Here is a 13,025-nt window from a genome sequence, read left to right as displayed (position 1 = left end):
TGCAGAGGAGGAAAGAGCAGCTGATTCAACTGACATTTGAGAGGGATCTTACAAGCAAATTCCATGGGGAGTGGAAGGAGAGACTGCTGAGGAGGTTCAACACAGCATCAAGGCGGCTGCAACTCTTTTGAATCTGGGTAAGAACAGGCAGCCTGGCTGGGCTTGTATTATTGAGTTATTTGCTAGCTTTTGGAAATGCGTGGCAAACGTCAGAAATAGGCGTAGACGTGATTTTCTTTATTGGCGTTGCTGCCAAGTCTACTGCTCGTTCCTATGCGGCTGCTGTCGGGAGAGGTTGTGTTTTTCTCTAGCTGGAGGTAAGCAGGAGGTAAGCTTCTCATATGGTGTTGAGTAAAGCTTAACCATGTATTAGATCGTAGGTAGGTAGTTAGTTGTAGTTAGGTATTGTATTTATTATAGGTTAGTATTGTTGTTATTGTAGGTTTCCGTAGGTAATTGTAGGTTAGTATCGAAGCACGAGGCTAGCTAGCTAGCGGGTAGCTACTGGTAACGATTAGCAACGGTGGAGAGCTGTTTCCAATGTTAATGTGCTGCTACCCAACGTTTAATTTTTGCTGCGTTATGCGTTATGAAAGGAACTAGACACGGACATGAATTATCTGTTTAGTGTGCTAACACACTCTTGGCAGTTTGTTGTAACCAAGTATTGGTGCTAAATTGTGTGTTAATGGATGCTAGCTTGCTAGTTAGCTACGGCGTCATAGCTAGGTATCGTGGGTTGTTGTGGGTAGTTACTGTAGGTTGGCAGTGTCTTCGGCCGTGCCGGCTGTAGCGAGCTAACTAGCCGTTTTTCGAACAGAGTCAGAGTCAACACAGTAGCCATTGTGTGCCGGGTGTAGCACGAAGCTAGCTAGCTAGCCGTTCTTCAAACAAAGTCAACACAGTGGCCATTGCTAGCTACCCAACACGACCAGCTAACTGTACTGTAGTAGCTAATTACAATATACTTGTCCTAGCTAGCCAACGTTGAATCATTGCTGCGTCATGAAAGGAACTTGACACAGACACGAATGATCTGTTTAGTGTGTTATCATACTATTGGTGTGTCTTGGCAGTGTCTTCGGCCGTGCCGGCTGTAGCACGAAGCGAGCTAACTAGCCGTTTTTTTCGAACAGTCAGAGTCAACACAGTAGCCATTGTGTGCCGGGTGTAGCACGAAGCTAGCTAGCTAGCCGTTCTTCAAACAAAGTCAACACAGTGGCCATTGCTAGCTACCCAACACGTCCAGCTAACTGTACTGTAGTAGCTAAATACAATATACTTGTCCTAGCTAGCCAACGTTTAATCATTGCTGCGTCATGAAAGGAACCTGACACAGACACGAATGATCTGTTTAGTGTGTTATCACACTATTGGTGGTTTGTTGTGACCAAGTGTTGGTGCTAAACTGTGTGTTACTGGATGCTAGCATGCTAGTTAGCTAGTTAACACACTATTGGTGGTTTGTTGTGACCAAGTGTTGGTGCTAAACTGTGTGTTAAACTGTGTGTTATTGGATGCTAGCATGCTAGTTAGCTATGGTGTCATAGTTAGCTAGCTGAATAAAGTGGGTTGAGTCTACTCCTTTAAACATTGAACCGCTGTGGTTCACAACAATTCTGATTTCTAAAGGTGGAAGTTGGGAGAGTTTTTGTTCGGGTGGTTCAGTGAAACAATTTTAGTTTCTGAGGTAGAAGTTTTTGGTGAGGGAGGCCCTGCTCTCTCCTCTCCCAGATGCTTAGCTCATTTCATTCCGATCTCCTCTGCATTTTTGTAGCCATTTGCTACAGCCTGTCAACTATGCCTCTGCCTATCCCTGTTCTCTCCTCTCTGCACAGGCTACACAAACGCACCACACCGCGCGGCTGCTGCCTCTCTAACCTGGTGGTCCCTGCACGCACCCCTCACCTGGAGTTCCAGGTCGCAGGCAGCCTCTGGAACTGCCGTTCTGCTGCCAACAAAGCTGACTTCATCCCAGCCTATGCCAACCTCCAGTCCCTCGACTTCCTGGCGCTGACGGAAACATGGATCACCACTGAAAACACTGCTACTCCTACTGCTCTCTCCTCGTCTGACCATGTGTTCTCGCATACCCCGAGAGCATCTGGTCAGAGGGGTGGTGGTACAGGAATCCTCATCTCTCCCAAGTGGACATTCTCAATTTTTCCCCTAACCCATCTGTCTATCTCCTCATTTGAATTCCATGCTGTCACAGTCACTAGCCCATTTAAGCTTAATATCCTTGTCATCTATCGCCCTCCAGGTTCCCTTGGAGAGTTCATCAATGAGCTTGACGCCTTGATAAGTTCCTTTCCTGAGGATGGCTCACCCCTAACAGTTTTGGGGGACTTCAACCTCCCTATGTCCACATTTGACTCATTTCTCTCTGCCTCCTTCTTTCCACTCCTCTCCTCTTTTGACCTCACCCTCTCACCGTCCCCCCCTACTCACAAGGCAGGCAATACGCTTGACCTCATCTTCACTAGATGCTGCTCCTCTACTAATCTCACTGCAACTCCCCTCCATGTCTCCGACCACTACTTTGTTTCCTTTTCTCTCTCGCTCTCCTCCCACACTACTCACTCTGCCCCTACACAGATGGTAATGCGCCGCCCGCAACCTTCGCTCTCTCTCTCCCACTACTCTCTCCTCTTCCATCCTATCATCTCTTCCCTCTGCTCAATCCTTCTCCCTCCAATCTCCTGATTCTGCCTCCTCAACCCTCCTCTCCTCCCTTTCTGCATCCTTTGACTCTCTGTGTCCCCTATCCTCCCAGCCGGCTCGGTCCTCCCCTCCAGCTCCGTGGCTTGATGACTCACTGCGAGCTCACAGAACAGAGCTCCGGGCAGCGGAGCGGAAATGGAAGAAAACTAAACTCCCTGCCGACCTGGCATCTTTTCACTCCCTCCTCTCTACATTTTCTTCATCTGTTTCTGCTGCTAAGGCCACCTTCTACCACTCTAAATTCCAAGCATCTGCCTCTAACCCTAGGAAGCTCTTTGCCACATTTTCCTCCCTCCTGAATCCTCCCCCCCTCCTCTCTCTCTGTGGATGACTTCGTCAACCACTTTGAAAAAGAAGGTTGACGACATCCGATCCTCGTTTGTTAAGTCTAATGACACTGCTGGTCCTGCTCACACTGCCCTACCCTATGCTTTGACTTCTTTCTCCCCTCTCTCTCCAGATAAAATCCTGCGACTTGTGACTGCAGGCCGCCCAACAACCTGCCCGCTTGACCCCATCCCCTCCTCCCTTCTCCAGACCATCTCCGGTGACCTTCTCCCCTACCTCACCTCGCTGATCAACTCATCCTTGACCGCTGGCCATGTCCCTTCCGTCTTCAAGAGAGCGAGAGTTGCTCCCCTTCTCAAAAAAACCAACACTCGACCCCCACTGATGTCAACAACTACAGACCAGTATCCCTTCTTTCTTTTCTTTCCAAAACTATTGAGCGTGCCGTCTTTAGCCAACTCTCTTGCTATCTCTCTCAGAATGACCTTCTTGATCCAAACCAATCAGGTTTCAGGACTGGTCATTCAACTGAGACTGCTCCTCTCTGTGTCACGGAGACTCTCCGCACTGCTAAAGCTAACTCTCTCTCCTCTGCTCTTGTCCTTCTAGACCTGTCTGCTGCCTTGGATACTGTGAACCATCAGATCCTCCTCTCCACCCTCTCCGAGCTGGGCATCTCCGGCGCGGCTCACTCCTGGATTGCGTCCTACCTGACCGGTCGCTCCTACCAAGTGGCGTGGCGAGAAGCTGTCTCCGCACCACGTGCTCTCACCACTGGTGTCCCCCAAGGCTCAGTTCTAGGCCCTCTCCTTTTCTCCCTATACACCAAGTCACTTGGCTCTGTCATATCCTCACATGGTCTCTCCTATCATTGCTACGCTGACGATACACAACTAATCTTCTCCTTTCCCCCTTCTGATAACCAGGTGGCGAATCGCATCTCTGCATGTCTGGCAGACATATCAGTATGGATGACGGATCACCACCTCAAGCTGAACCCTGGCAAGACGGAGCTGCTCTTCCTCCCGGGGAAGGACTGCCCGTTCCATGATCTCGCCATCACGGTTGACAACTCAGCTGTGTCCTCCTCCCAGAGTGCGAAGAGCCTAGGCGTGACCCTGGACAACACCCTGTCGTTCTCCGCCAACATCAAGGCGGTGACCTGCTCCTGCAGGTTCATGCTCTACAACATTCGGAGAGTACGACCCTGCCTTACACAGGAAGCGGCACAGGTCCTAATCCAGGCACTTGTCATCTCCCGTCTGGACTACTGCAACTCGCTGTTGGCTGGTCTCCCTGCCTGTGCCATTAAACCCCTACAACTCATCCAGAATGCCGCAGCCCGTCTGGTGTTCAACCTTCCCAAGTTCTCTCACGTCACCCCCTCCTCCGCACACTCCACTGGCTTCCAGTTGAAGCTCGCATCCGCTACAAGACCATGGTGCTTGCCTATGGAGCAGTGAGGGGAACGGCACCTCTGTACCTTCAGGCTCTGATCAGTCCCTACACCCAAACGAGGGCATTGCGCTCATCCACCTCTGGCCTGCTGGCTCCCTTCCTCTGCGGAAGCATAGTTCCCGCTCAGCCCAGTCAAAACTGTTCGCTGCTCTGGCACCCCAATGGTGGAACAAGCTCCCTCACGACGCCAGGACAGCGGAGTCACTCACCACCTTCCGGAGACATTTGAAACCCCACCTCTTTAAGGAATACCTGGGATAGGATAAAGGAATCCTTCTACCCCCCCCAATTGTAAAGTGGTTATCCCACTGGCTATAGGGTGAACGCACCAATTTGTGAGTCGCTCTGGCTAAGAGCGTCTGCTAAATGACGTTAATGTGCCCTTGAGCAAGGCACTTAACCCTAATTGCTCCTGTAAGTCGCTCTGGATAAGAGCGTCTGCTAAATGACTAAAATGTAAATGTAAATGTTGATTTTTGTGATTGGATTGGAAATGTTTGGTTTATAATATAATAATAATAATAATAATATGCCATTTAGCAGACGCTTTTATCCAAAGCGACTTACAGTCATGCGTGCATACATTTTTGTGTATGGGTGGTCCCGGGGATCGAATCCACTACCTTGGCGTTACAAGCGCCGTGCTCTACCAGCTGAGCTACAGAGGACCACACAATATAATCGGATTGTTTTTAATGTTGTTTTATAATGTAGAAGAGGTGCTTTGCATTACATTGATGAAGGTGGGCAGACCTTGACCAATGGTTGAGTAACGATGTAGCTATGGTGTTGCCAATAACAACTCGTTGCTATGGAATGCTAATGTCTCTGTTATCATACGCAGCGTAGGACGGCACTCTTGTGGGAAGACAGCTTGGTAGCTGCGTTCAAGCTGCATTGTACCGATAAGTCGTGGTAGTGCATTGTACATTATTGTTTGCTTTCTGCCATTGGAAATGCATTGTATTGGCATGAGGAAGGGTTATTACGGTAATTAGCAACTGTTTTGCATTGGATTGATGGGTATTTTGCATGTAGCTGTGTAGCGTTGTCATAACTTGCAATTTCTCGAGCCGGTTATGAATTGTCCACGTTTGTAAAGCGGTGCAGTAGCCTGTATTCTTGCGGCAAGACAGCCGTGCGTGGCTGCAAATACATTGTGTGTAATTGTACTATCGATTATTATCCACCCTGTGTTATCAGCAAGCGAAAATAGTTGTGCCCCCTTAGTAATTTCTGATGCCCCCTTGCTGAGTTAATCCTACCGCCGGGCCTGGGTTACAGGTGAAATAAATTATGGTGAACGTGCAAGGTGATGTGATTGATGCTCCTTTCCAATAAATATCGAGGGTCTTATTCTGGTGACATGTTGATCGATGCTTGGCTGCTAATGAAGGTAGTTATGTGGCACTACATTATATCACTCTAATATGGTATCCTTCCGCGCTGCAGGATACATTCAGAGTAAGAATTTGTGATTAGTCCGGAGTCCCGGCTAGTGCTGCGGCTGACCCCCTTAAATACCTGCCGCCTCAGTACATCCACCTCTTCCTTTTCTCACCTCATTCATTTGTCTTGGAGATGAGAGGCTGGTGGTTGACAGAGGAAAAGGAAACCAGGTAGAAAGAGGAGGATACAGGGCATTCAGAAAGGATTCTGACCCCCTTGACTTTTTCCACATTTTGTTACATTACAGCATTCTACAATTGATTAAATAAATAACAGTCCTCATCAAATCAAATCAAATTTTATTTGTCACATACACGTGTTTAGCAGATGTTATAGCGGGTGTAGCGAAATGCTTGTGCTTCTAGCTCCGACAGTGCAGTAATATCTAACAAGTAATATCTAACAATTTCACAACATATACCCAATACACACAAAACTAGTAAGGAATGGGATTTAAGAATATATACATATATGGACAAGCAATGACAGAGCGGCATTGACTAAGATACAGTAGAATATTATAGAATAGAATGCAGTATATACATATGAGATGAGTAGTGCAAGATATGGAAACATTATTCATGGTTAACTAGTCTGTTTATTCCACTGATTCATATTGATACCAGTCCATTCATTGGCTGTAAAAGTGGGTAAAAACAGAAAAGCATGTAACTGTAGCTATGTGGTCTTTACTTGGGTGTGTTTCATCAGGGTGAGGTCAGAGAGATGCTTTCAACTCATAAAATCCTTTACACAATCTGATGGGATGAATGTTCAACCCCATTAAAATGACCATAAAGTCTATATAGCACCTTTATGTTAAGACATCACAGATCTGTTCATGGCAGAGCAGTTCAATTAATGATATTAATTGATTCTTAAAGAATATAACTTATAAATCATGAGCCTCATCTTGAGGAGTCACCTGTGACAGTATTCATAAAGAGTAGGAGTACTGATCTGGGATCAGTTTAGCCTTTTAGATCATAATGAAACAGATTAAATGGACAGGGGGACCTGATCCTAGATCAGCACTCCTCCTCTGGGAAACTGCATGTATGAAACCGAACACATAGTCGTAGTCTAGTTACAGCAGGTGTTTACTGCCATCTAGTGGAAGATACCAATAAAACACTTTATTATCAGGATGGGGAGACGGCTGAGATGAAACAGAACGTGGAATAGCCTTCATTTCTCAGAACAAAGAATAGACTGACGAGTTTTAGAAGAAAGTTCTTTGTTTCTGGCCATTTTGAGGCTGTAATCGAACCCACAATTGCTGATGATCCAGATACTCAACTAGTCTCAAGAAGGCCAGTTTTATTGCTTCTTTAATCAGCACAACAGTTTTCAGCTGTGCTAACATAATTGCAAAAGGGTTTTCTAATGATCAATTAGCCTTTTAAAATGATAAACTTGGATTAGCAAACACAACGTGCCATTGGAACACAGGACTGATGGTTGCTGATAATGGGCCTCTGTACGCCTATGTAGATATTCCATTAAAAATCAGCCGTTTCCAGCTACAATAGCCATTTACAACATTAACAATGTCTACACTGTATTTCTGATCAATTTGATGTTATTTTAATTGACAAAAAAATCGAAAACAAGGACATTTCAAAGTGACCCCAAACTTTTGAACGGTAGTGTATATCAGAACAAATAGCAGCAGGAATGATTATTCAGTTAGAGACACAATACTGTTAAAATATATATCAGAACAAATAGCAGCAGGAATGGTTATACAGTTAGAGACACAATACTGTTAAAATATATATCAGAACAAATAGCAGCAGGAATGATTATACAGCTAGAGACAGAATACTGTTAAAATATATATCAGTATATTATGGAAACTAGTTATTGCAGGTAAATACAATTATTATAATAAAATCAGTAAGGTACACATTTGCACTAAATGATCATGAATGGGCAATCTGTTGGGTAAAAAACCCACTGCAGTAGTTATTTTATGGTAACCAGCTGTCAATTGTTCTTTGCTACATATGAATATGCATAAAGGAGCCAAAGGCACCTTGATTACATAGATCACACAGAAGAGAGGTTAATATGTTAATTAAATGATGTTTTCTAGGTGGAAGGTTTACCCTGTGTATGAGATTACAATGTATCAGCTGATGATGAGGATTGTTAGATGAACCCACTAAGTTCCTGATGAACTCAACTGGTGAGCCTCTTTAGCAGCTAGTTCCATGGACACACTGATTTCAATGTCCTTTGCCAAGGTCAGATGACTTTCAGTCAACAGTCTCTTTTGTGTAGCTTCACTCCGTAGCCCACATACTAGTCTGTCTCTAATGATGTCATTTAGAACAGCATTAAACTCAGTGTTCTGGTAGTTTCTTTAATGTAGCAGCAAACATTGTTACTGATTCTCCCTCTTCCTGATGTCTCCTGTGGAACCTGAACCTTTCAGCATTAATTAGTGGTTCTGGTGAAATATGTCCATTAAGTACACCAAGAAGCCCAATAACAACAAGATCAATGATTTCTAATTGAAAACAGAGTGTGGTGATTCATTCTATTAATGAATGACTCTAGTTGACAATGTCTGTCAACTTCAATGGTGTGTATTTATGAATATTTCCAATCATATGTTTACACACTAGAGAGCTATTCTACATTGTTGCTCCAGTGTGTCTTACTGAACATGACCATGATTAGAGTGAAACATCATGTTGTGTTTGACACAGAGACCACCTGACACAGGGTCACTGAGGTGCCCTCATACCAAACATAAAACCCTGGATAGAGGGGCTCAGTGAATGTGGAGTGGAATGTGTACAGGTGGGTCAGTGTGTCAGAGGAGACTCTGTAGAAGGACAGAGTGCCGGCTGGCCAGTCCAGATACACTCCTACTCTGTGGGAGCTGGAGGAGGGGACGTCTATGGTAGTGGACTCATTATTGTGCCTGAAAATGTTTTTAGGGCAGAACAGACTCCAGGACTTGTCATTGTATCCAAGCCCACAGTCTCTATGCTTACCTATCCTGCTGATTCCTTTATATGTCACTCCTATGTAAGAATCGCTTCCACTCCACTCTGCCTCCCAGTAACAGCGCCCAGTCAGACCCTCTCTACAAAGCACATTTCCACGGTCCATAAATCTCTCTGGGTGATCAGGATACGGCTGCTTCATCATTCTCCTACATGTCACCTTTCTGTTCTCCTCAGACAGAGATAGGTATCTGTATGCTGTGTTTGGGTCCAGTGTGAGATCACAGGCATCTGATGGATGAAACCAGACACAATATTAGAAATCATAATTAACATTAGAACGTTAACTCACTTAATTTAGGGCCTGATCCCGACGTAGGAATGTACCCACTTCTCAGTATTTGGTATTCAGACTTCTTTGCAGGTGTGGCTACCTTACGCGCTCTGAATAAATGTCATTCAACAGCTGAAAACCCTCCCACTTGCTGGCCAACAGATTTTCTCGTGGAGTTTTCATTCAATGGGGTTTTTAGCGCATTTATCTTCGGCCATCCCTTTAAATACAGTGTACCTTTCAGTTAGAATGTTGTCGACAGATTCAATAGAATATATGGAGAGAATATGGAATATATATATAATGTATTATTCCCATCTACATGATGTATTGAGAACCCAGCTGGCTTTATGGACGGGGACAGTATATCCGGAGAGAGCCATGATTCCGTCAAACAGTCAAAAGTTTGGACACTCCTACTCATTCAAGGGTTTTTCTTTATTTTGACTATTTTGGACATTGTAGAATAACAGTGAAGATATCAAAACTATGAAATAACACATATAGAATCATGTAGTAACCAAAAAAGTGTTAAACAAATCAAAATATATTTTATTTTTGAGATTCTTCAAAGTAGCCACCCTTTGCCTTGATGACAGCTTTGCACACTCTTGGCATTCTCTCAACCAGCTTCATGAGGTAGTCATCTGGAATGCATTTCAATTAACAGGTGTGCCTTCTTAAAAGTGAATTTGTGGAATTTCTTTCCTTCTTAATGCGTTTGAGCCAATCAGTTGTGTTGTGACAAGGTAGGGGTGGTATACAGAAGATAGCCCTATTTGGTAAAAGACCAAGTCCATGTTATGGCAAGAACAGCTCAAATAAGCAAAGAGTAACAAAAGTCCATTACTTTAAGATATGAAGGTCAGTCAATCCGGAAAATGTCAAGAACTTCAAAAGTTTCTTCCAGTGCAGTTGCAAAAACCATCAAGCGCTATGATCTGGCTTTCATGAGGACCGCCAAAGGAAAGACCCAGAGTTAAGTCTGCTGCAGAGGATAAGTTCATTCGAGTTACCAGCCAACTTTTGACTGGTACTGTACAATCACCCACCTGAGCTGCATCAACCCACCCTCCAACCCCTCCTGGGACCACCCCAACCCACCCCCCAACCCCTCCTGGGACCACCCCAACCCACCCTCCAACCCCTCCTGGGACCACCCCAACCCACCCTCCAACCCCTCCTGGGACCACCCCAACCCACCCTCCAACCCCTCCTGGGACCACCCCAACACACCCTCCAACCCCTCCTGGGACCACCCCAACACACCCTCCAACCCCTCCTGGGACCACCCCAACCCACCCTCCAACCCTCCTGGGACCACCCCAACCCACCCTGCAACCCCTCCTGGGACCACCCCAACCCACCCTCCAACCCCTCCTGGGACCACCCCAACCCACCCTCCAACCCCTCCTGGGACCACCCCAACCCACCCTCCAACCCCTCCTGGGACCACCCCAACCCACCCTCCAACCCCTCCTGGGATCACCCCAACCCACCCAACCTGATCTCCATGAAGTTAAATACAAAATGAAGTTGTGATACAATCAGAAAGGCACACACTTGCATGAAAATGTTAGTGAATGGGCAATCTGTTGGGTAAAAAACACACTTTTATGATTTCAGCTACAGATAACCAGCTGTCAATTGTTGTTTGGCTAGCCCCATGGAACCTAGCAGTGGATAGTTCTAAATAAATTATATCTATAAAAGTTCTGATCCAATGAGGTGTGGTGGTTGCCATCTTAGTTCCAAACCTGACAACATTATATGTCTTTGCTGTAATGACAGTGGTGAATTATCATTCAGTAATAACAGTTTGGGGGAACAAGGTATGAGGATACCTCTTTCCAAAACATGTCCCCTGGTCACTCCCAGTGCATATGATTAAAGGAGCCCAAGGCACCTTGATTACATAGATCACACAGAGGAGAGGTTATGATTTTTATTAAATTATGTTTTCTAGGTGGAACGTATACCCTGAGTATGAGATTAAAATGTATCAACTGGTGATTAGGATTGTTAGATGAACCCACTAAATTCCTGATGAACATATTCAAACCGTTCTGTATATGAGCTCCACTGCTCAATACTTTCATTAAACTGTCCAACGTTTCCAACAATTACGGACATCACTCACTTCAATATTGTCCTCAACCACGGCAATGGTTTCCTCAGTCACGTGATCTTCATTCACTTCACTCACTGAAGTTTCCTCCTAAATTAGCTCATTTAGCAGTTTTAATTAAAATGTTTGTCTTCACAGTTGAATAAATGTCATTTCTTTTAATCACTGTATATTCCTCCCTTTTAATCACGTTGTTTTCCCGCTCTGACGTCCGTCTCTATCATAACTCAGGATAAGACCCAGATGCAGACAGTTCGAATCAGAGATGTTGATTAACAAAACAGGGGGCAGGAAGACGATAGGTCAAGGGCAGGCAGAGGTCGGTAATCCAGGGCAGAGTCAGTAAGGTACAGAACGGCAGGTAGGTTCAGGGTCAGGGCCGGCAGAGTGCTCAAAACCGTAAAAACTAGAAAAACTGGGGCTAGAGAGAAACAGGAGTACGAGAAAGAGGAGACAGAAGGCTGTGAGACAGAGGTTTAATCCTTGATACATGAAAAGTGGGATGAATACGGAGGGTGCGGGCAACAGAAGACGAACAGCAGAGGGGCTATGGATCTTAGAGATAGGGATAGGGCCGATAAAACGGGGGCAACGTTTGTGGGACTTCACCCGAAGGGGCAGATCCCAAGTGGACAGCCATACCCTCTGCCCAAGACGATAATGGGGAGCCGGGGTCCGGTGGCGCTCCGTCTGTAGTCGATACCTGGAGGTGGTCTTGAGAAGAGCAGACCGGATTCTCTTCCAGGTACAGAGACAGCGGCGGATGAACATCTGGGCCGAGGGTATGTTGACCTCTTCTTCTTGCTCAGGGAAGAGCGGGGGCTGATAACCCATCGAACACTCGAAAGGCGAGAGACCAGGGGCTGAGCAGGGGAGGGTGTTGCGTGTGTATTCTACCCACACGAGTTGCTGGCGGAGGACAGGCTGGCCGACGACCCAATGAAGGTGCAGAATGCCTTCCAGAACCGGGATGAGAACTGAGAACCACGGTCGGAGACTGTGTCCACCGGAAGTTCATGGATCCGGAAGCCGGGCTGGGCTGTCTCCTTGGCAGAGGGTAGCTTGGGGAGGGGAATGAAATGGGTGGCTTTGGAAAACCTGTCCACCACCGTGAGGATAGTGGTGTTGCCATCAGACAGAGGGAGACCAGTGACAAAGTCCAGGGATATATGTGACCAGGGACGGTGAGGAACAGGAAGATGTTGAAGGAGGCCAGCCAGAGCTTGCTGAGGAGTCTTATTCTATGCACAGACAGTTCAGGCGGCGATGAAAGTGGAGACGTCAGGGACCATGGTGGGCCACCAAAAGTGTTGTCGCACAAAGGCCAGGGTCCGACGGGAGCCAGGCAAGCCTGGAGGAATGAGCCCATTCAAGGACCAGGGAGCGGGCAGCGTCGGGGTCCGGCTGGGAACGCAGCGCCTCAGGGACCTGGTTCTCTATTCCCCAGATGAGTGTAGCCAACAGACACAAGGTAGGAAGGATGGTCTCAGGGTCCGAGGGTGTAGCAGCGGGGCTATAGCAGCGTGAAAGCGCATCCGGCATAACATTTTTGGACCCCCTGGCGGTAGGAGATGGTAAAGTTGAACCGGGTGAACAGCAGGGCCCATCGAGCTTGCCTGGTGTTGAGACGCTTGGCGGTGCGGAGATATTCCAGGTTCATGTGATCCGCCTCCACTCCTCCAAT

The sequence above is a fragment of the Coregonus clupeaformis genome, unplaced genomic scaffold (genome assembly GCF_020615455.1).
Source record: "Coregonus clupeaformis isolate EN_2021a unplaced genomic scaffold, ASM2061545v1 scaf2110, whole genome shotgun sequence".
In the NCBI taxonomy this organism is placed as follows: domain Eukaryota; kingdom Metazoa; phylum Chordata; class Actinopteri; order Salmoniformes; family Salmonidae; genus Coregonus; species Coregonus clupeaformis.
This window is presented reverse-complemented; position numbering follows the sequence as displayed.